General features: G+C 41.4%; 1 protein-coding gene across 3 annotated transcripts in view; it reads right to left on the bottom strand.

Moving 5' to 3' along the window:
* Akap6 (A-kinase anchoring protein 6) overlaps window positions 1-24,631 on the bottom strand; it is a 440,318-nt gene extending 415,687 nt beyond the window's left edge. Inside the window, exon 1 of one of the 3 annotated variants that reach the window (XM_017594343.3) lies at window positions 24,376-24,631. The gene's annotated coding sequence lies outside the window, so the exon portion shown is untranslated. The remainder of the gene's footprint in view (window positions 1-24,375) is intronic. The other 2 variants (XM_039112889.2, NM_022618.2) reach the window with 2 other exon arrangements.
* Window positions 24,632-25,580: the final 949 nt, after the last annotated feature.

Genomic DNA, 25,580 nt, shown 5'->3' with positions numbered 1-25,580 from the left:
GAAAGAGGATGAATCAAGAGTCGGGCTTTGGTTGTTCCTAGAGAAGGAATCAACCAAGAAGATGGAAAGGACCCCGGGAGAAATGGGCTCAATCTGTTCAGATATAAATTACTATCCCCACTTTACCATGCCAAGCACTCGCTACAGCAGACATCAGTCTAAACGCCTGTATTATGTTTTAATAGTAGGGATTATTAAAGTAACTAATTATCTCTAACCTACAGGCAAGGGAGTTTAAAATTAGCAAATTTGAGGGCCTGCACTGTCACTTGTGTCCAGGTGACATCCAGGTCTGTGCTGCCTCTGAGGGCCATGTCTGGGTCCGTGGTCCTACAGCAGCCATGGCCTATGTTGACGTTTGTGGACCGTATCACTACCGAAGACCATTTGGATGTCCAAGGTCTATGTTCATGGGACATGCTGCCACGGGGAGCGGGGGAGGGGGGGAGGGGGGATGGAATACTGATCTGAGTGGCCTGTGCTTGCCACTTGAGGCCATGATGATGTCCTTGGTCCAGGCTGCCTCTGAGGGTTTATCTGGGTCCGAGGTCCTTCTGCATCTGTGTGAATGGTCTGTGCTGTCACCGGAAATCACGTGGAAGCCTAGGATCTGTGCTCTCACTGACTGTGAAGAGCAACAAAGCTACTTTTGCAGTGATATCGATGACTGCAGATGCACAGTTGAGAAAGAGGGACAGGGAAGGCTTCTGTTGTAACCGTACACCCTGCCCCCCAAAAAGAGTAGCAGCCTAAACAGGAAGCCATCAAAGAAAACTCTTAAAGCGTGTGATAGGGATGCTGGGTGCAGCTCTCCACAACTGGTGGCTGTTGGCAGGGTGCAGTAGGTGAAGGAAGGCTCAGATCTATTAAGGGGCAGGCCACTGAGAATTTGACCATGCTCCAGTGAGTATATAGACAATCAAATTGGGCTTGGTTTGTTGTTGTTGCTGTTAATATTTATTTTTAAAATTTATTTTTGGGGGAGAGAGAAGTCACAAGGTTTGGGGGATGAACATGGAAAGTCTGGGAAGTGAGTGTGATCTGGGTGCATGATGGGAAATTCCCGAAGAATCAATAAAAATATTATGTTGGGGGAAAAAATGAACAAGTTTTAAGTAAATTGTTTAAGGACCCAAAGCAATGGTGAGCAGGGAGGACGCCCCTTCTTCCTGATTTCCAGGCCATTTTGACAACTTTTACCTCTGTGTATAAAGCGCGGCACTAAAGAGAAGCGTTCTAGCTTGTTTGTTTATACTAGAGAGGCGAGCTATGACAGAAGTTTCTGTCACTTAGCTTCATTTTTTCTTTCTACAGAGAAGTGCCAGTCATTGGTTGAGAAATAGCAATTGAGAATGGCAGAGCCCTGGCCTCAAAAGTCCTTCAAGGTTGTACATCCTGTGCAGTATAAATGAGCCAAGTTTAGGTCCCAGGTGTGGCTGTGTCACGAAGAGCAGTGGCAGTAAAGAAAGCCAGCCAATGTAGACCCAGCTTTTGGGAGGATGAGGCAGGAGGTTCATGGCCATGCGTTCAAGACCAGCCTCTGCTACACAGAGAGTTTGAGACCTCGGCTACAGAGTGAGACCAAAACACCAGGGAAGATAAAAAGTAAACAAAATCTGCAACTGTTCTAACTTGTGATTTCTATGGCCCTAAGCACAGATAAACAAAGGTTGCAATTCTCATCCTACCTAAACTAGAAGTAATGTTATTAAATATTCAGTTTCTACCAGTAACCGTTTAAGCTAGGATCCATCTACAAAGTTAAATGTAGTCAGCTATTGGCAATATCTTTATTTCTGCTTTTCTAAATTATTAACGCATTGTTCTCTTTGCTTCTAAAAAAAAAGCATACTGTTACCACATACTATTTTTAGAGCACCAGAGATAATAGTTTTGTGTAAGGAGATAAAAATTTAGAAATTCTAAAAGATAATTTCAGGCTTCTAGTGTGGAAGAAGAAATAAAAAAGACTTAATATCTATTAAAATCATCTAAAAGACTTAAAATGAAGATGCAGACTTGACAGTTTAGAGCCTCTGTGGGAGCGAAACTCTCACAAACATTTAAAGGTGATCTGGAAAATCATCTCTCTGTGTCCTGAAATTAAGTCTCTGATACACTGTTTAGTAGATAAGAAGCAAGTCGTGGAACAGGACAAAAATAAAGATTTATTTTATTACGTGCTTTCCAGCTACCAGTCTGTATGTCATAGAACATGTCTGGAAGAATGCATACCAAATCATTAAGCTATTCGCTCATGAGATTGAAAGGCTGTGGGTTGATGGTTCTACTTGGAGAAGAAAATTGTTATTTAAATTTTCTATAATATTCTGTTGTTTTCATCTAAGCCTTTATCACCTTTTATTAATCCATTCATTTAAGAAGCTTTTCTTTTTAGAATAATTTTATATTTGCAGAAAAACTTTATGAAGTACAAATTTCCTCAAAACTCATAGCTGTATTTCTTCTGCTATCAATATAGCGTGTTCTGGACCTCCATGTGGTAGCCGATCTCAGCATGGCTCTGTAGTCTCTAGGCTTGCCTTTCAGCAGCGTTTGCATCAATGTTCTCTGTTCTAGGACACAGCTAAGCATACCTCACTGTACTGGCCGCCCTGTCTCCTTGGTCTATAGCTATCAAGAACATTAGGTTTTCATGATCTTGACAGACTTAAGGAATATAGGCCATTTATCAAAGAGAATGTGCTGTCTTGACTTTACTGATGTTTTCTTGGAATCTGAATGGCATGAAGAGCAGGGTGACCCACACAGTAATCCAAATACTTGAAAGGCAGAAGCAGAAGGATCAGTTGGTTTAAGGTCACCTCAGCTACATAGTAAGTTGGGGCCAACCTGGGGTACATGAAAACCTACCTCACAAACGTGATTATAGGTTTAGAAGGAAGAACATCACACAGATGGTCGCATCACACCACGGATGCAGATAGTCATGCATCACTAATGACATTAACGTCTTCGTTCGGATAAGATCTCGTTTGCACTTTCTCTGTTGTAAAGCTACTATCTCCTCATTTCCCTACTTTGTTCCTTGAAAACAAAACCTCTAAATCTAATTCGTGCCCACCCCAGGGTGGGTTAATTTCTTCCTTCTGAAGATGGGAAGACTAACATATATAGTCTGGAGTTATTCTGTAATGAAGGTTTGTCTCTTCTGCTCAGCTATGTATCAATCACTGTTTCTAATACAGTACAGATTCATGTGTGTTCATTTCATTCTTAAGTTGTAAATCAATACTATGTTATTTGTCAGCTTTGGACAGTAGAAAGCTTTTCAGTTTCTTTAAGTTTAGTCTCCTCTTTGAAATGCTCACCCTTTGGGCTTTATTTTATTTACTGTTTTCTTTTTCAAATCATAAAATGGCTATGTTTACCTTGAGTCTTTCTTTGTACTGGTTCCATAAGTAGCCATTTCTCCAAAATGTCTTTAATCTCGTTATTGAAGAATTGTATAAGGAATGTACATCTAGCTAGTATATTTTTTCAGCTAGCCCTTAGCAAGTGTTGAAAGTTTGAGTGAGTGTATATGTAGCAAGGCTTAACATGGAGCCTGACACATAATCACTCCGCAAGTAGAAGTCCTTACTGTTGGTATTGCTATTGCTACGCGCGCTTATGATAAATTTGTACGTTTCAAGTCCTAATCCAAAATGGCATCCCATTGGCATGGCATCAAGCCTGCTGTGTCTCTGGGTGTTTCTTCATTTCTGAGGCTGAAGACCACATAAATTTAAGGAATGGAAATCTTTCCATCCCTACCTCAGGAGCCTGCAGTCACTGGCCATAAGCTACAAAAACCAAAGACTTCTGTGAGAATGTTCTTCTCTGATTTTCAAGTCTAAAGGAAACATTTTGAAGAGCACTAAGAAACAAAACAAAATACAACAAACCAGAAACATACAAGTCAAATTCGCATAAGGTCTAGACAGTGCACTCTTGAATCTCTGCCCAAAATAGATAGTTGTTGCTGTAAAATGTTGCAATGTCATTTTTTGGGAAATATATATATATATATATATGTATATGTATATATATATGTATGTATGTATATCTTACCTGTATTCGAATGAGTCCTATTTCCTGAAACACAATGTCACTGTTTTTACTTGTTAACGGAAACAAATAGATACCCCTTTCATGAGTTAAACTTGAAAGGAAGAGTTCTAAGAGAGTAACTTGAAGGGGCTCTCTGCCTCAAACACTCTAGTCAGGAGAGTAGCTGCCAGGAATCTTCTGGAACAAGATCAGATGACGATCCTGGAGGATCTGTGAGCAGAATGTTGGGACCAAAGACCAAGCCTTGGGAATGAGAACAGGGTTGAATAAAGGACACAGGGGCACCTACAACTTTCAAAGAATCATCTGGACTCTGCTCTGTTGCTGTATGGGAGACAGAGAGACCCATTCCAGGTTAAGGTGGGGTCTTAGGACCAGATGGCTTCACATGAATGCCTTACAGCTCCTGAAAAATGTAGCCCAATCTTCCTTCAGGAAAGAATTATAAGAACCTAGGCAAGCAAAGCCACCTTTGAGAAAGTTAAGTAAAACCTCATAATTCCGGTAGGAATTATCCATCTGGGTAGACATACTGAAGAGGCCAGGTCAACAGAAGGCATAGATTCAATACATTAAAATAAAATTAAAGTTATGGATTTATTTGGGTGGGGTGTGCCATCTGTATGCTACCCCTTGCATGGGTGAAGGTTAGAGAACAGCTTGTGAGACTTGGTTCTCTCCCACCATATATGTTCTGAGGATCAGGCTAAGGTTGATCCATTGGCTTAGGAGCAAGTACCTTTGTCCACTGAACCATCTCACCAGCCCAGATGCCTTCATTTTTAATGTTCAAATATTAATACAATTAAACTTTGAAATTTGCTAAAATGTCACATCAATGGGCAGGGTGTTTGGGATCCAGGAGGTCTGTCCCAGAAGTGAGTGCAGGATCAAATGTTTTGGTATTATTAAAACAATATACAGAGTAGCCTGAGGTGAGTTACTAATCCACCTCTCATCAGATGAGAGATAAAAGATAGAATCTTTAATGTCTCTCATCCGGTAAGAAACTTAACCTAGTTTGACAAAATCTATCATTTACTTTAAAATAATTTGACATCATGTGATATATATGCCAATTAAATAGTTTCACTTCAAGGCAAATACTCTAACAGTTAGAAATGGTTTTTATTTGTTGAAATTACATATATCCAAGACATGCAGGTTAGCCGAAATAGTTTTAAAAGGTATTTGCAAGAAAAAAGAATAAGAGTTCTCTGAGGTCTTAACTGGCAGCACCTTTTAGTGATGGCTTTTTCTCTGTGTCTATGAACACTGGGCTAGAAAGATTTCTGATGGCGAGATGTATATTAAAGGATACAAACCCCATACCACAAGTAACACTGTTAACATATACTTGGAACACGTACGGAAAATGGACAGGCATGGTGGCTGATGCCTCTAACCACGATACTTGGAAAGCTAAAGCAGCAGGATTTCTGGGAGTTTCTAAATACTGAGAGCCTGTATTTAGAAAAGGGGGGACTCATCATGGAAGCTCCTCAAGTCTACCAAGCATGTGTGTGGGGTATTTGATGTCTACTTTGCTAACAAGTGTGAGCCTTCTAAATGTCTCTATGGATGACAGACTGCAATCTGAGACTCTCTCTCATTAAACATGCTATGGAAGAATAACTATTACCATCTTAAATTTGGGGAGTGACCATTGTTTCCAAAAATAATTTGAAAACTCTAAGTGGTCAAACTGGCTTAGCATGTCTTCTTAGATAGTCTTCTTAGAGGTCGTCTTTCGGTCAAGTGACGGCATAGCTGGAGCATTCTGTCTGCTCCAAGGCCTGAGATTCTATTCTCTTTATTTCCTTGACCAGTTTTGTTTTTCAGTGTCAGACACTGGAGGCTGTCCTTCTGACTTCTATTGGGCACACTGGCACACTCACATATCACGCACACACATATTCATAGGCATCATGCGCACACACACACACACACACACACACTCCCTGAACATGTATATGTTGCCTCTGTGTCTGCTTATATCTTCAATGTCACGTTTGAAACTCTAAGGCTAATTATATTTAAGTATACCATAGGCTTTAGCCTGTGTCGGAGAATAAATAAATTTTTTTAAATGTGCGGTTTTCCTTGACAATATTTTGAGCTTTCACTTGGATTTTTTATTATTCACTGGGCTCCAATTTTTTTGGTATGGAAACATTTTTTTCTAAAGTTAGAGGCAAAATATAAGATATTTATAGTAATATATAAATAATCTTTTAAATAGCAAGTTCATGAAAAGCCTTTCTATATCTTACCCAAGCCAAATCTCACTCTACACACTCATTACCCTCACAGACTTTTATAATTGTCACATAGGATGGTAAGCACCTGCACTTGCAATATTCCACATCCAACCAAAGGGAGCGCTGAATCATTCCTCAAAGCTTAGGTCAGACTTACTACCTGATTGAACCCCTGAGCCCCAATTAACTACACACTCATGTGTTTCCCAATTACACCTTCTAGTTAATAGAAAAATAAATGGGTTTATAGTTTTCCTGACTTTCCTACAATGACTTTACTACATATGTTGTAAATCATATCATAGTCACTAAGCAAATGTCAAAAATAACACATGCTGAAATTTGATTGCTGTTCTATGAAGGAACAGAATCTTTTGGTCTTTAATCCTCCACATATCTAGAAAGGTCATGAAACACTGTATTCGCAGTGATAAGACAGTGTACAAGTGGATCATGGGACATTGCTTTAGAAAACAGGCATGAAGTATTATTAGAACAGCCTTCTGGCTCTGCCAACAGCAGAAAAGACCCAGAATACAGGAGAGATAGTCAAATCGCATCTGTCCTGAGTTCCACACAGGCCACTGGGAGTGCCATTGCCAGATTCCTTGCAGAATACAAGAACAGGCAGAGTTGCTCTTGTCAATAGCACTGCCAACTGTTTGGGAAGTCAGTGCGCATGTTTACAAGCTCAGTGTGAATAAGTAACAACATAAAATAAAAGACTTATTGCTTTATAAATTCAGAAGTTATGAGGACAGAGTTGGAGGAATGAGAAAAGGCTTTAAAGGGACCTAGGATTTATGGGATACAACTCGAGGGTGAATTCACAAGGAGAATTCCTATTTGTCTCCCCAGCCCTTCACTGTGTTGTTAGTTGTGTGATGTCATTTCCTGCCTAGTCAGCACAAAGAGAAGATGCTGGTCCAGGAGTCTGACCACTGATAACCCACAGGTTCGGAACTAAAACAGAAATAGTTCTAAAATGGGGACAAGGCAGAGGCGAGCTATAAATAGCTCAGGCTCTACTGATCACTGCTGGGCATTTCCTGTACCCCTCCCCACCAAAGCACTATGCTACAAGGTAATAAACATTTTTTCCAAGATTCACAATGTTTGACAAACAGCTCCTATAAAGAAAAGCAGGACCTAAGAAGGCTGGGTAGGCAGCTAGCGTTGTTGGGACTAACCTCTAAACTCAGAAACCTAAGCTCGCCAGTGTCCCAACTGCTTTCTTCAAAGGAGCCAGTCTTCTGACTCCTCAGAGGAAGGGGTGCTGTTTTGCTTTATTTTAAACATTGCTGGAAACAGCGTTATGTTCCCAATATTGAGTAAGCATGTAGTAACCACACACTAACTTTGGAAACACTTTGACCAGATAAAATTTTAGTTCAAATTTAAGATGTAGCACATCATTTAGGGCAACATCTGTTTCCTACACTCCAAGGAGATAGGGGAGCCCAACCTAATCTACTACCCATTATATATATATTTTACATACACACATATATACAGAGATATAGATATAGAGATAGAGATAGAGATAGAGATAGAGATAGAGATATATGCATCAGCTCAAAGTTACCAAATGTTCAGCAAGGTTTAGGTGAGGGAAAAGGATGCAGAGAGTGCTGACAGGACACCTAACATCCTCCTGGGGAGAAAGACTGAGGACAATGCTTTCTCCAGAGAGGAAATGCCAAATACGTAGGTTTGCAATGGAATGACATTGAGGTATTCAGAAGAGTCATGTCGAGAAAGTTCAGAAGACATCAAAAAACAGAAGAAGGATGAATCTGACCTCAAGAAAAATGCCCTGAGTCTAGAAATCTGAATTCATGAATAGTCAGCCCTCTCTTCTATACTAGTCATCAATAAACATGGATTACTCAGAGGAAAGGCCTGTGTCTCCTAAACATTTATAACATTTAACCTCAATAAGATATTTTTAGGGCAAACTTTTGTTTTGCTTTGTTTTTTGTTTTTCAAGACAGAGGTTTTCTGTATAACAGCACTGATTGTCCCATAATTTGTTCTGTAGACCAGGCTGGTCTCTAACTCACAGAGATTCACCCGTCTCTGCCTCACAAGTTCTGGCATTAAAGTCACGCAACACCATGCCTTTCCAGTGCAAAAAGTTTTCATAGTACAAACTTCGAAAATAATTTTTTATAAATGTACAAACCTTATAGTTTTAATGAAATTCCATTATTTGAAAAAATTAAAGAAAGAACATTTTAAGATGCCAGATAAATTATGAAATCTACTCCCAGTATAACTACCTGAGGGCAATACAAAAGACAATCTTTTTACGCCTCTCAGAAATGTCTTTAGAAACCTTGTCAGAGTGATTTTTGGAGAGACTCTTCCCACGAACCTGCCCTTTCTTTTTTTTTTTTTCTTAAAGGTTTTATTATTTATATGCCAGTTCGTTGTCACTCTCTTCAGACACACCAGAAGAGGGCATCAGATCCCATTAAGATGGTTGTGAGCCACCATGTGGTTGCTGGGGATTGAACTCAGGACCTCTGGAAGAGCAGTCAGTGCTCTTAACCACTGAGCCATCTCTCCAGCCCAGCACCTGCCCTTTCTTACAGCAATTTCTCTTCTTGTCAACTGACCGGTGAGCATTTAGACATTGTGCCGGGAGGTCCTGTGGTGGTTACTAGTGACAGCATCATAGCAACATAATGAGTGTCAACATCTGTCAGGTGCCACTCTGTGACCTGTGACCATTGCCAACAAGCTTGCAAGGCTGGCCTTACCATTTCCATTTTTTAAAATGAGGACGCTGAAGCTTGGCAAAGTTAAGCAACTTAACAAGGTCCTATTGTTGGAAGCATGAAAGGCAGAACTCAATCCCAGAGCGGACTTCACCGAGGCCTTGAATGCTGTGTACTACTTGACTAGCTCACTAGGACTGATTTTCATCGCTGACATATAAAAACAGTAAAAACTACTAGTTTATGATGACAAATGATTTCTATTAACCTGCATAAAGTTGATAATTATTTGGCCATTTGACCACAAAAAAAAAAAAAAAATGGGAGTCCCATAAGATTCAAACTCATAAAAGCAGTCAGTCACATTTCATAAAGACATCGGAGGCACATATGAATTTCCAAAGTGAGTCTATGCTCAATGGGTAGGGCAGGAAGAACCATGTTTTCATCCTGATCACTACTGAGTGTATATGTTGTGACAGAGGGGGTCGGGGGTCCACGAATCCACAAGATAAGATAGAGAAGTTAGGGAGAATTACTATGAAAGAAAACAATTGGTTAGTTTAAACGAAACCTTATAAAAACCCCGATGAAATGAGGGGTGGACAACCATCATATACTAGGAAATTCAAGCTAAATAACAAATAAACAAATGTTCATTGCCAAAACTTATGTGTTGAAACCCCAGCTTCCAGGGTAATGACATCAGCAAGTGGAGCCAATAGGAAACTCTTCAGACCTCAGAGAAAGAGGTTAGTGCCCACATAAGGGAGGCCAAGCGAAAACCAGAAAACTGTGGTTCCCTTCTGTGGACACTTACTGCACGCCAAGTCTACAGGATCCTAACCTTGGGTCTCTGGCCTCCATTCCTCATTGTGAGGAATGAGTTTCTGTTATAAGACACTTCCATGGCTTACCATTCTCCCTGCCGGGCACATTTAACAAAGGTTCTCCCCAAACCCACCAACCATCAAGCACAGCTTTAGCTAAGGATTCAGGAATTAAAGGGGAATCAATGACTCTGAACCCAATGGAGCTTCAAGTTCACCAAAGCAGACAACCACCAGAAGAAGAACCAACGGGTCTGACTGGTCTGTCTGTCTGTCTGTCTGCCTGTCTGTCTGTCTCTTCAATGTGTGTATGTACCAGAACGTTCTGTCTTTGTAAGTGTACTTGTGTGCACCTGCATGAGTTTATATACACCATGAATGTGCAGGACCTCTCAGAGACAGAGAGAGCATTGGACCGCCTGGAACCGGAGTTATAGGTTGTTGTCAGCCACCATCTGCTAAGCGACTTCCCCTCTTCTTCAATTTATCTGACCACTGAGCTACAGAACCCCAGCTCCCTCTTGAAAACCCCGAGGAGAGGATATTGCTACTGCCTCAGAACTATTCCTTGCTTCTCTCTAACAAATAAGTCGAATAATATCAACCAAAACAAAGAGGCTGGGATGACGAAGCAGAAACTAACAGAGTAAAAATTAACTCTTCTTGAGATGATTACCTTGGTTCTCGGTTTCTCAATCCATTCACTTTCCGTTTTATTTAAAACCCATATGTTTAAAATTTTAATTAGCAGGATTAAGGAGATAGCTAAGTGGTAGAGTGGGTTTGGTCCCCAGAATGGAAAACAAACCAAAACCAAAACAACAACAAACCGTATTTATTCCATGCTAGAATAACCTCAGGTTTTTTAAATCTGATATTATTTTTTTTATTTATTGCTAAATTCCTGTCTCAATGTAGGAGTCTGGGCCTTTATTAATTCTCAGAGCAAGGCCCAGGAGCGGCAGGACTTCTGCGCCTGAGACACCGCCGGAACCTGAAAGAAACAGACCGGATAAACAGTTCTCTGCACCCAAATCCCGTGGGAGGGAGAGCTAAACCTTCAGAGAGGCAGACAAACCTGGGAAACCAGAAGAGACTGCTCCCTGCACACACATCTCGGACGCCAGAGGAAAAAGCAAAAGACCATCTGGAACCCTGGTGCACTGAAGCTCCCGGAAGGGGCGGCACAGGTCTTCCTGGTTGCTGCCGCTGCAGAGAGCCCCTGGGCAGCACCCCACGAGCGAACCTGAGCCTCGGGACCACAGGTAAGACCAACTTTTCTGCTGCAAGAAAGCTGCCTGGTGAACTCAAGACACAGGCCCACAGGAACAGCTGAAGACCTGTAGAGAGGAAAAACTACACGCCGGAAAGCAGAACACACTGTCCCCATAACTGACTGAAAGAGAGGAAAACAGGTCTACAGCACTCCTGACACACAGGCTTATAGGTCAGTCTAGCCACTGTCAGAAATAGCAGAACAAAGTAACACTAGAGATAATCTGATGGCGAGAGGCAAGCGCAGGAACCCAAGCAACAGAAACCAAGACTGCATGCCATCATCAGAGCCCAATTCTCCCGCCAAAACAAACATGGAATATCCAAACACACCAGAAAAGCAAGATCTAGTTTCAAAATCATATTTGATCATGATGCTGGAGGACTTCAAGAAAGACATGAACACACTTAGGGAAACACAGGAAATCATTAATAAACAAGTAGAGGCCTACAGAGAGGAATGGCAAAAATCCCTGAAAGAATTCCAGGAAAACACAATCAAACAGATGAAGGAATTAAAAATGGAAATAGAAGCAATCAAGAAAGAACACATGGAAACAACCCTGGATATAGAAAACCAAAAGAAGAGACAAGGAGCTGTAGATACAAGCTTCACCAACAGAATACAAGAGATGGAAGAGAGAATCTCAGGAGCAGAAGATTCCATAGAAATCATTGACTCAACTGTCAAAGATAATGTAAAGCGGAAAAAGCTACTGGTCCAAAACATACAGGAAATCCAGGACTCAATGAGAAGATCAAACCTAAGGATAATAGGTATAGAAGAGAGTGAAGACTCCCAGCTCAAAGGACCAGTAAATATCTTCAACAAAATCATAGAAGAAAACTTCCCTAACCTAAAAAAAGAGATACCCATAGGCATACAAGAAGCCTACAGAACTCCAAATAGATTGGACCAGAAAAGAAACACCTCCCGCCACATAATTGTCAAAACACCAAACGCACAAAATAAAGAAAGAATATTAAAAGCAGTAAGGGAAAAAGGTCAAGTAACATATAAAGGGAGACCTATCAGAATCACACCAGACTTCTCGCCAGAAACTATGAAGGCCAGAAGATCCTGGACTGATGTCATACAGACCCTAAGAGAACACAAATGCCAGCCCAGGTTACTGTATCCAGCAAAACTCTCAATTAACATTGATGGAGAAACCAAGATATTCCATGACAAAACCAAATTTACACAATATCTTTCTACAAATCCAGCACTACAAAGGATAATAAATGGTAAAGCCCAACATAAGGAGGCAAGCTATACCCTAGAAGAAGCAAGAAACTAATCGTCTTGGCAACAAAACAAAGAGAATGAAAGCACACAAACATAACCTCACATCCAAATATGAATATAAAGGGAAGCAATAATCACTATTCCTTAATATCTCTCAATATCAATGGCCTCAACTCCCCAATAAAAAGACATAGATTAACAAACTGGATACGCAACGAGGACCCTGCATTCTGCTGCCTACAGGAAACACACCTCAGAGACAAAGACAGACACTACCTCAGAGTGAAAGGCTGGAAAACAACTTTCCAAGCAAATGGTCAGAAGAAGCAAGCTGGAGTAGCCATTCTAATATCAAATAAAATCAATTTCCAACTAAAAGTCATCAAAAAAGATAAGGAAGGACACTTCATATTCATCAAAGGAAAAATCCACCAAGATGAACTGTCAATCCTAAATATCTATGCCCCAAATACAAGGGCACCTACATACGTAAAAGAAACCTTACTAAAGCTCAAAACACACATTGCACCTCACACAATAATAGTGGGAGATTTCAACACCCCACTCTCATCAATGGACAGATCATGGAAACAGAAATTAAACAGTGATGTCGACAGACTAAGAGAAGTCATGAGCCAAATGGACTTAACGGATATTTATAGAACATTCTATCCTAAAGCAAAAGGATATACCTTCTTCTCAGCTCCTCATGGTACTTTCTCCAAAATTGACCATATAATTGGTCAAAAAACGGGCCTCAACAGGTACAAAAAGATAGAAATAATCCCATGCGTGCTATCGGACCACCACGGCCTAAAACTGGTCTTCAATAACAATAAGGGAAGAACGCCCACATATACGTGGAAATTGAACAATGCTCTACTCAATGATAACCTGGTCAAGGAAGAAATAAAGAAAGAAATTAAAAACTTTTTAGAATTTAATGAAAATGAAGATACAACATACTCAAACTTATGGGACACAATGAAAGCTGTGCTAAGAGGAAAACTCATAGCGCTGAGTGCCTGCAGAAAGAAACAGGAAAGAGCATATGTCAGCAGCTTGACAGCACACCTAAAAGCTCTAGAACAAAAAGAAGCAAATACACCCAGGAGGAGTAGAAGGCAGGAAATAATCAAACTCAGAGCTGAAATCAACCAAGTAGAAACAAAAAGGACCATAGAAAGAATCAACAGGACCAAAAGTTGGTTCTTTGAGAAAATCAACAAGATAGATAAACCCTTAGCCAGACTAACGAGAGGACACAGAGAGTGCGTCCAAATTAACAAAATCAGAAATGAAAAGGGAGACATAACTACAGATTCAGAGGAAATTCAAAAAATCATCAGATCTTACTATAAAAACCTATATTCAACAAAATTTGAAAATCTTCAGGAAATGGACAATTTCCTAGACAGATACCAGGTATCAAAGTTAAATCAGGAACAGATAAACCAGTTAAACAACCCCATAACTCCTAAGGAAATAGAAGCAGTCATTAAAGGTCTCCCAACCAAAAAGAGCCCAGGTCCAGATGGGTTTAGTGCAGAATTCTATCAAACCTTCATAGAAGACCTCATACCAATATTATCCAAACTATTCCACAAAATTGAAACAGATGGAGCCCTACCGAATTCCTTCTACGAATCTACAATTACTCTTATACCTAAACCACACAAAGACACAACAAAGAAAGAGAACTTCAGACCAATTTCCCTTATGAATATCGACGCAAAAATACTCAATAAAATTCTGGCAAACCGAATTCAAGAGCACATCAAAACAATCATCCACCATGATCAAGTAGGCTTCATCCCAGGCATGCAGGGATGGTTTAATATACGGAAAACCATCAACGTGATCCATTATATAAACAAACTGAAAGAACAGAACCACATGATCATTTCATTAGATGCTGAGAAAGCATTTGACAAAATTCAACACCCCTTCATGATAAAAGTCCTGGAAAGAATAGGAATTCAAGGCCCATACCTAAACATAGTAAAAGCCATATACAGCAAACCAGTTGCTAACATTAAACTAAATGGAGAGAAACTTGAAGCAATCCCACTAAAATCAGGGACTAGACAAGGCTGCCCACTCTCTCCCTACTTATTCAATATAGTTCTTGAAGTTCTAGCCAGAGCAATCAGACAACAAAAGGAGATCAAAGGGATACAGATCGGAAAAGAAGAGGTCAAAATATCACTATTTGCAGATGATATGATAGTATATTTAAGTGATCCCAAAAGTTCCACCAGAGAACTACTAAAGCTGATAAACAACTTCAGCAAAGTGGCTGGGTATAAAATTAACTCAACTAAATCAGTTGCCTTCCTCTATACAAAAGAGAAACAAGCCGAGAAAGAAATTAGGGAAACGACACCCTTCATAATAGACCCAAATAATATAAAGTACCTCGGTGTGACTTTAACCAAGCAAGTAAAAGATCTGTACAATAAGAACTTCAAGACACTGAAGAAAGAAATTGAAGAAGACCTCAGAAGATGGAAAGATCTCCCATGCTCATGGATTGGCAGGATTAATATAGTAAAAATGGCCATTTTACCAAAAGCAATCTACAGATTCAATGCAATCCCCATCAAAATACCAATCCAATTCTTCAAAGAGTTAGACAGAACAATTTGCAAATTCATCTGGAATAACAAAAAACCCAGGATAGCTAAAGCTATCCTCAACAATAAAAGAACTTCAGGGGGAATCACTATCCCTGAACTCAAGCAGTATTACAGAGCAATAGTGATAAAAACTGCATGGTATTGGTACAGAGACAGACAGATAGACCAATGGAATAGAATTGAAGACCCAGAAATGAACCCACACACCTATGGTCACTTGATTTTTGACAAAGGAGCCAAAACCATCCAATGGAAAAAAGATAGCATTTTCAGCAAATGGTGCTGGTTCAACTGGAGGTCAACATGTAGAAGAATGCAGATCGATCCATGCTTATCACCCTGTACAAAGCTTAAGTCGAAGTGGATCAAGGACCTCCACATCAAACCAGACACACTCAAACTAATAGAAGAAAAACTAGGGAAGCATCTGGAACACATGGGCACTGGAAAAAATTTCCTGAACAAAACACCAATGGCTTATGCTCTAAGATCAAGAATTGACAAATGGGATCTCATAAAACTGCAAAGCTTCTGTAAGGCAAAGGACACTGTGGTTAGGACAAAACGGCAACCAACAGATTGGGAAAAGATCTTTACCAACCCTACAACAGATAGAGGCCTTATATCCAAAATATACAAAGAACTCAAGAAGTTAGACCGCAGGGAAACAAATAACCCTATTAAAAAATGGGGTTCAGAGCTAAACAAAGAATTCACAGCTGAGGAATGCCGAATGGCTGAGAAACACCTAAAGAAATGTTCAACATCTTTAGTCATAAGGGAAATGCAAATCAAAACAACCCTGAGATTTCACCTCACACCAGTGCGATTGGCTAAGATCAAAAACTCAGGTGACAGCAGATGCTGGCGAGGTTGTGGAGAAAGAGGAACACTCCTCCATTGTTGGTGGGATTGCAGACTGGTAAAACCATTCTGGAAATCAGTCTGGAGGTTCCTCAGAAAATTGGACATTGAACTGCCTGAGGATCCAGCTATACCTCTCTTGGGCATATACCCAAAAGATGCCTCAACATATAAAAGAGACACGTGCTCCACTATGTTCATCGCAGCCTTATTTATAATAGCCAGAAAATGGAAAGAACCCAGATGCCCTTCAACAGAGGAATGGATACAGAAAATGTGGTACATCTACACAATGGAATACTACTCAGCTATCAAAAACAACGAGTTTATGAAATTCGTAGGCAAATGGTTGGAACTGGAAAATATCATCCTGAGTGAACTAACCCAATCACAGAAAGACATACATGGTATGCACTCATTGATAAGTGGCTATTAGCCCAAATGCTTGAATTACCCTAGATCCCTAGAACAAACGAAACTCAAGACGGATGATCAAAATGTGAATGCTTCACTCCTTCTTTAAATGAGGAAAAAGAATACCCTTGGCAGGGAAGGGAGAGGCAAAGATTAAAACAGAGACTGAAGGAACACCCATTCAGAGCCTGTCCCACATTTGGCCCATACATATACAGCCACCCAATTGGACTAGATGGATGAAGCAAAGAAGTGCAGACCGACAGGAGCCGGATGTAGATCGCTCCTGAGAGACACAGCCAGAATACAGCAAATACAGAGGCGAATGCCAGCAGCAAACCACTGAACTGAGAATAGGTCCCCTATTGAAGGAATCAGAGAAAGAACTGGAAGAGCTTGAAGGGGCTCGAGACCCCAAAAGTACAACAATGCCAAGCAACCAGAGCTTCCAGGGACTAAGCCACTACCTAAAGACTATACATGGACTGACCCTGGACTCTGACCCCATAGGTAGCAATGAATATCCTAGTAAGAGCACCAGTGGAAGGGGAAGCCCTGGGTCCTGCTAAGACTTAACCCCCAGTGAACTAGTCTATGGGGGGAGGGCGGCAATGGTGGGAGGGTTGGGAGGGGAACACCCATAAGGAAGGGGAGGGGGGAGGGGGATGTTTGCCCGGAAACCGGGAAAGGGAATAACACTCGAAATGTATATAAGAAATACTCAAGTTAATAAAAAAAAAAAAAAAAAAAAAAGAATGAAGAACTGGGGCTGGAAAGACAGCTCAGTTGGCCAAGTGCTTGCCTTGCTAGCATGAGGACCTGCAAAAAAAAAAAAAAAAAAAAAAAAAAAATTCTCAGAGCAATCACCACCGTTTTATGGGTTTGCTTTTGCTTTTTAACCTTTGTTTCCTGACCTATGACCCTGCCCTGAAGCAGCTGCCCTTCTGAAGCGGGTGTTTACAGTAGTTTGTAGCTACATTTCAAGCCAGTGCTGAAGAAATATGCATCTTCCTGGCTTGCTCTGCCTACTGACTTCTCATTCTTCCCTCCCTTATCATTATCTTTAATGAATAATAGTAATAAAGAGCTTTTATCAATCATACTTACTATGCCTATTTCATTTTTACATATAGTTTTCTGCCACATATAATCCAGTTTTTGGCTATCATTGTAGACAGGCTGTCTACAATAGCGATTAAAATTATTCATAAAGGAACATTCTCCTAATTCACAGAAACACAAACACCAGATTGACATAGGGCAGTATTTGAACTATTAAAGATGAAATGTAAGCAGATTATTTTGCAAAGGGCATTAAGGAGACTGTGGTGTCCGCAGACTGCCGCTATGCTGATGTAAAGGAGGTAAGGGTGGTAGAGACAGGGCTGTGGAGGCTGCTGACCAGACCTGAGGTGTCCAGCATGAACTGTCTTAAGTAACTTTGCATGGGGTAGACACAGGCTAGGAATGGTGATTTCGAGTGACCCAGTGAGTGAAAGCAATGAGTTGTTTAAGAAGCATCTACACTGAAAAGTCAACTAAGGTAGATAAAAGGGTGACCCAGCATGCTTCACTTCATGGGGGTAGGGGTGTCCAGAGCAATGGAACAAGTATCAGGACAGTTGCAGGTGGCATTCAGACTATAATACAGTGTTGAATCTGTGACAAGCTCTCTAGGCAGTGTGTGTGTGTGTGTGTGTGTGTGTGTGTGTGTGTGTGTGTGTCCATCCTTGTAGTTGTCCTTATTTTTTTTAGGGTTTTTTTTTTCCTTTAGCAGATGGTGGATATTTGATGCATTTGTTCCTTGCTGACTGCTGATGAAATTATCTGAATTAAGCTGGTTGAACAATGGTAGCCATGGTAAATACCAATATTGGTATGGTGTTCGGTTCTTGGGGCTCAACCCTTGAAGAGAACTTCATTTGAAGGCTTCCAGGTGACAGCAAATCCCTTCATAGGATCCACGGTTCCTATGTAGTCATACATTCAAAAAAGAAGAAACTAGTTATCGTTTTCCCTCAAGGTACCATCATCCTTGTTAATTCTCCATGCAGATCTGTGGGTTCACACATGAACTCAGTGCCTCCTGATTGCCCTGATGAGTGAGAGTGTATCCCTATCTTGGGGTCCAGAGCCAATCACTAGAGCGCCATTACCACAAACCTAACACTGGATCTGGACTGTGGGACATTAGCCAGGCAGAGCTGAGAATAGCTCATTATATCGACTGCAATTCCCTTTTTAATTAAAAAAAATATATGAACTCTTCCTGCAGTGTTACAACCTCCAATCACAGGCCCCCGGACCTCCTGGGGAGAGGGACTAAGATGCTAAGTAAGGGGGTGGGGGAGTGGTAAGAACATAGCCAGGCAGCATAAATACATTGTGTAATTAGTTAAATGAGAGTTAAACAAAGAAGCTGATAAAAGTAATCAAGTAGTCAACAAAGGGCAAGAGAATTGCTATAACCACTGAACCAATAGGATGGTTAATTAGCTGGATTTGCAGACAAGATTTGATTTCTCCCCTGAAAGCAACTGAGAGGACACATAAACCTGACTTCCCAAACATTATCAGGTGTGATGTAATCTGCCCCTCATTGCCTCTAAAAGCAGTACCACTGAGTTGCTGTGCACACCGCTGGTTTCTACGGGGATGGGGAGCCTTTTGCTCTGGGTTGTTTTAATAACAGTGGTCCCTTAGCTTGAAAGTTCTAAACTACAGCTCAACTGTCTCAGAACTAGCATGTAAGCCAGCCTCAAACTCAAAGCCTGTAGGGCTCAGGCAGCACCAAGGGAACTGTAAAGAACTCACTGCGTGTTTCACAGAGCTGAGTATAAAATGAAAATCCAGGTGCCCTCAGGCAGACATGATAAAGTTCCAGGATCACAGCGGCAGAGTAGTAAGCCACTTGTGGACTTAACTAACTGCACAGGTTATGGCATAAGCCTCAAGCCGGGTTCAGTCCAGGCACCAGTCAGTTCGAGAACTTGTTCTGAAAGTTCCACATGCATCCCTAGTTCTCCCCGTGCTTCAAGCATATGGTTACAAGATGGCTGAAAGAATCTGGAGCATGCTTTATGGCTGGGGAGCCAAGAAGAGTATAGCTGGTGAATTATAGGAGAAACAGTCTCTTTTATAGCCTCACCATGTCTTAAAACCAAATCAAGGATTCAGATTCTGACAGATAAATGCTCCTGGGGAAGAAACCTTATGCCTTTTTAGTTCAGAATGCCTAAGAGTCAGATACTATCTTACAAAGACCTATAAAAAGTGATACTCCCACGGAAAGGCTTCTCACTCCTGACAGAAGGGGCCGTTTCCAGGTACCAGCAAAGATGAGGGAGAGCTCCATCTTAAGTGTTTGTTTTGCTTTTCTTCCTTGACAAGCCAAGGTGGACATATAAATGTTGCTACAGTGGTAATCTGGAACATTTCCAAAGGTTCCTGCTGTAAGTACTTCATGCCTTGCTGGTGTCACAGTCTGGGGATGGGAAACATGGAGGAGTCTTTGATAATCATTCTTACCTCTGGTTCTAGTCCGGTTCTCTACTTTCTGACCCACCAAGATATAAGGAGCTGTCCCTCAATCTCCTGACACCAAAAAGGTACTCGAGCTCATGTCACAACATCTCAGTTACGAGAGAGTACACCTTCTGAATCCATGAGCCAAAATAGGCCTCTGCCTTCCTGAGGCATTTTGTTCAGTGACGAGAAAGAAACTAATACAAGTGTGGACCTAGAAATATCCCTGTAAACACAGCTTTAAATAACTTAGTTAAGACACTGGTTGTGAAGGCTTCTCACTTGAATTGATATTTGGACTGCATGCTAGTGTAAATGTGTTAGGTTGGAGCCTTGTATGCATGCCCTTCTACCAGCCAACTAACTTCCCAGCATGCTATACCTAGAGGCCTTTCCAAGAAGGGAGTTTGTCAAGGTGAGAGATAGTGCAATTATTTTTTTATATATCTCCTAAATTGATCTGTCTTATACATTTCTTATTTTCACAAGTCAGTTTTTTCCAAATAAGACAGAAATATACTTTCTGAATTATTGCAATTATATTTCTCAGAATAGCTTACACCAATAAGACATTAATGGCAATATTGGCCTTTTTGACACATAGCAAGATTCTTATCCATCCCAAGGAGGAAAAAAATGACTATTATTCAATGTAGTGCGTTCATCTCCATATATAAAGTGTGTGTGCACGGACAGCTATACAGGTAGAGTGCTTTCTACACTGCCTCATGGAATCGAAATAAACAGAAACAGATTTTTAGTATTTAGATGAAAATAATCATCCTAACAATTGTACCATTTTCTTTCCATCTCCCCTCTAGAATACAATGTGTGTGGAGATGCTCTACTGTTTCCTTAGCAACCTCTCAATACTGTACCTCATGCAGAAACAGACTTAGGCCTTCTTGGAGCAGTCTAGGTTAATGGCTAACTTTTCCCCAGAACCTAGAAGAAGCTAATGCACCCTGTAGAGTAATATTTCTAAGTATTCGACACTCCAGAATCAATGCCAGCATGCTATCAGTGTGTGCATTAGCCTATACTTAAACAAAGAGCAGCCCCAAGAGCCCTGTAATGACACTGGGGGTGGGGAGCTGGGGGTGGGGAGCTGGGGATGGGCAGGATGAAGTAGAGATGACTGTATTGGCTCTCCACAGGCACAGGCTTCCGGGATGTTGCACAAGGCTGTGATTCTGTATTAGATCACACAGCTCTCAGTTCAGCCACCGATAGATACATCAGCCAAATAAATCCTCTTTTGATTTTCTTGACTCAAGAGATGAATTCAGATTAAACCCTCTAGCCCATGAGGGAGGTTTCTGCTTTTATATGACGGGTGTTGCCACCAAAGCAAATATCTCAAGGTTTAGCCAGACACTACGGAGATTGCTGATAATACAGGATCGACAAACTTGAATCAGTGACTCAGGTAAGACTCACTATAGTGAGACTCTGTCATGCCCACGATCATTTGTGGAGCAAACACTTCCCATGCACAGATTCAGCTAAAACAATGTCACGCAAGAAGAGTGCTGGCCAAGGTTCTCTTGAACATCAATTCTGCATTACTTAAACAGCTATGGTCAGAGTAATTATTCACATCTGCCCAAGATCCGTGCTCATCTTTACAGTAAAACCCATCAGACTCTAGCGAGAGTGCATTCTACTTGTGAAATCTGACCTTCCGATTAGCATCAGGAAGGGTGGGGTTCATCCGAGAAAGTGGGACTGAGTGAAAGAAGGCGTCATAACATTGGATAGCTGTGGAAAGCTCGGAGGCTTCACGGCCAGACTACACTGGTTTGGAATCCCAGCCCAGCAATTTATAAAACATGTGACTTCAGCCAAGTGTCTAACCTAAGAACTGATCGGGTAAACTATGAACACCAGTGCCCCGCTTATGAAGTGCGATTGGTACTTTCTATCTCATAATGACATCTTAAGAGTTTAAACAAGCTAATGCACAAAGCTTGGCTCAGTAAAACTGAAAATGAGTTGAATTCATAGTAGCTATTATAGTTGTTATTGTGATTGTTATTTGTATTAGCCCACTATGGCCTAGCTATCTAGAAAAATTTAAATCCATTGTAACTTTGTAATTCGGTAACAAAAACCATAACCAAAAGTATAGGTTAACTGCTTGTGAGACTTACACAGTCTAAACTTGGCCACACAGTCAACACTGTTTTGATAATATTCTAGTCATTATACACAGCAAAATACTTGAAGAAAATTTCACTGAGGCACCAATAAATCCAGACACAGAACAATCTCTCCCTCCCCCATACACACACACACACACACACACACACACACACACACACCCCTTGGGGATATATTAAAACTACTGCAACTGAAATAGCCTTAGCTAGTAATTAAGGCATAGCTAATCAGAGCGCAGAATGCAGCACAGGCTGTGGTCCTCTAAGAAACAGAACACCGGGTGACAGCTCCTGCTATCAGGGCTTTGTTCTCCTGGAGCAAAAAGCACAAAAGCATAAAGTTGAGGATCTGTAGCTGCATGTGTGGGGGTTGGGAGGATGACAGGTTTGCCTGCGCCGGGCGGATGTTCCACTAGCAACTGCGTGGCACCCCGCACCTGCCGGTGCCCTTCCCCACCCTCAAAGCATGACTTCACTTTTCTAACACTGCCCTTAAGGAATCTGGCCTCTGTGACTTCCAGTAACCATCCGTATCACCCATGATAAAGCAGAGGAGAGCACTGTTAGACAAAAGGAAGAAGGATTAAGCCTAGAGAAAACCCACTACACCGTTGCCTTCAGTCAACCTGTTTCACTCCTAGCAATTTATGTCACTGAACAAGTCTTTTCGCATCGCTCGCTCGTCGGAAGCAGTACTTCAGGGGCTTCTAACCACTTTCCCTTCCCCCACTACCGGCTTGCTCCTCCCTTTCACCTGAGAGCTTCTGACTTGGCTGCGTTCACACCCAACGGTCCCAGCAGAGCTCTCTGCTCACACGATGCGATGCGTCATTTAAAGAGAAAAAAAAAAAAAAAAAAAAAAACAGGCAGGGAGCATCCATACTCTTAATTGCTTGTGAGAAGGCCAGGCCGAGTTGACCTGCTCCATCCCATATAGCTGCATGCCAGCCATATAAGCTTAAAAGACTGGGAGTAGCATGTGTGGTGTGGGGTAAACAAATTAATTAAAACCAGAGCTCTACCACTCAGCCCCGTTCCTAATGGGACCGCTATACTCAACTCCATAGGACAGAAAAATCAGTCCAAGCTGGCTAGAGGTATTGCTTTTCCTGCTTCCTATGAAATATCGGTTTTAGGTTCCATCTAAAGTGTTTGGGCTCCAGCAATCTTAACTAATGAAAAGGAACTCAGGGGCGCTATTCTTTCCAGGAAGACTGTATAAATGAAAACTACCAGCTCGACTGCACTGAAACACAGGACCACTCCCTGACTGTAAGCCGGCAGATTGATCAACTGAACTGACATGTGCTTTCTCCTTTCTCTCCCCGAGTAGCAATCAGTTGCACCAAGGAAACTAATTTCATTTCCCAAAACAAAAGGCAACAATGTACACTGTTCCTTGCTGACCTGTTAGACTGTGTTTTAGCAAATAAAATAGAAAATGATTCATAAAAGGAAGCCCAGAATTAAATGTAAACACTGTATGTTTATCTGGAGCTTTGGGACTGAGTTGAGGTTATGGGTCCAGGGATTTGCATTCCCAACCAACATCAAGGCCCCTGACACTTATCCATCACACCAGGTTGGGGCTAAAGTTAAGCGAGAGACGGTGGGCAGCGGCACTGGCCTTTCCTGTCTCTTCCCCGGTTATCCTTGACTATAACTGCCGCAGAGAGGAGACTTGCTCCTCTCTCAGTTACAAAGCAGCCTGGAAACAACTCCAGATACAGCCTCTCAGCTATGGAGGACAAGAATTGACAAAATTCCACACAAATCAAAAGGCATGAATAATTTCATCTGGTTTCAGTCTTAATGTTTTTAACAAATCATTCCTTGACCATGCAAGAGACTCCCTTTCGCATAGGGTTCTGTCAAATGCTTATTCAGCACTCATTCCTCGCTGTGAAGAATCTGAAGCCCAATGGAGGTAAATACTGAGTTCCGTTCTGCAAGTCACTAAGTATTTCATAAATCACAGAAGCAAATGGGACCAATTAGCCCTGCATCATAAAAAAGAAACATATCTTTACGATGTTAAAATACAATGGACCACACATTTCAGGGCTTATTTAGGCTTTCGCGATAGAAAATTATCTTGTGCTTTTTTTTTTTTTAATTCATGAGAACACTAAAAATAGCAGGCGTAGACGGAGCAAGAAATCCTTGCATTTTGATTTTTAGGTGACTCTCACAGGCCTTTGTCTTAACACAGCAGCCTGAAAACAGAATTAGGCAAAACAACCCTTCTTTCTCCAGTCCATTTTAAGCAGACAACATCCCCCCATCCCTGCCTTAGCAGCCGCCACCGTCAAACCAACAAAACAGAGGTGCAATTAAGGGCCAAACATTTAACACTCACCATCTCCTGCTCCCAGCGTCTCCTTTTGATGTTTACAGCACATCTGGAGGATGCAATACTAGGAGATGCCTTGTTTGACCTGCTGCATGATGCTGTGACATCAGTTCAGATGATGCAGCTCATTATGGGAAAGGCTGCTGTTGCTATGGCAACTGGGATGTGCTAGGAATCCTTGCTGCATTTCCAGTGGAGCCTGAGACAATACAGAAGCCCTGTAAGAAACAGACAATACGGAAAATGTAGTCCAAAGAAACAGGGCTCCTCATTGGACGTAAAATCTGTAAGTTTAAACCAGGGTTTCTTAGAATAATTTTAGAAAACAAACTAAAAATTACCTCTTCGTTTGTTGCTCTGCATTTAGAGAATAAAGGTGCGAGTGTATGTAGATTTGGTACTAAGCAAATACAAACTCATATTCATGGTCCCCTATCAGGCGATATGATCACTCTTCTCTCTGGCTAGTAATAATACCTCTGTAAAAGTTATTAAAGAGAGGCTTAGTTCATCTGTCAAGGAGAAAATGAACAGAACATGGACTTTAAAACAATTTAAAATGTAATAAACAGCTGACCAAGTGAGTCTAATTCTCAAGTACACAGACTAATAATTGTCAGAACATGAGCAAAGCCTCAGCCAGCTAGGTCTGCCCTGAGGGTGTTCTCCGGCAGACACCGCCCCACAGAGCCTGCTGCTGTAGATCTCAGCTGCCTCCAAGAGCTGAGTTCAGGAGCAGTGGGAAGAGGTTGGATCCTAGAGACCCTTCCCCTGTTTTACAGAGAACTCTTCTTACACGTGGCCAAAAGGCAAGAGTCTTCTGGGGCTTAAATCTGAAACAAGTGGAAGACCTGTAAAAATGTCTTGTCACCTCCACTCCCGACCCTGGGGTTTGTTTTGCTCTTTTGAGGCAGTAAGACTGCCTACCAGAGAGGCTATTATTCTCTCCCCTCCCCCACTGGGACTGGACCCCTGACAGGCACATTAAAACAAGACTCCAAGAGGATTTCTCCAGTTAGTCAAAGGAAGGGAAATCCAAAGCAATCACTTCTTTCCAGTCTGAAGCATAAACAAACATCATGTTGTGACCCTGAGGGGAGCTAAACATGGACCAGGAACCCATCTCAGGCATCTGAGGCTTGCAGGCCACTGACAGAGAAAGGTACAACCTAACTGACCTAATCCAGTCTGTCTCTACAACTCTGAGGAAG

This window comes from Rattus norvegicus, chromosome 6 (assembly GCF_036323735.1).
Source record: "Rattus norvegicus strain BN/NHsdMcwi chromosome 6, GRCr8, whole genome shotgun sequence".
In the NCBI taxonomy this organism is placed as follows: Eukaryota; Metazoa; Chordata; class Mammalia; order Rodentia; family Muridae; genus Rattus; species Rattus norvegicus.
This window is presented reverse-complemented; position numbering and strand designations above follow the sequence as displayed.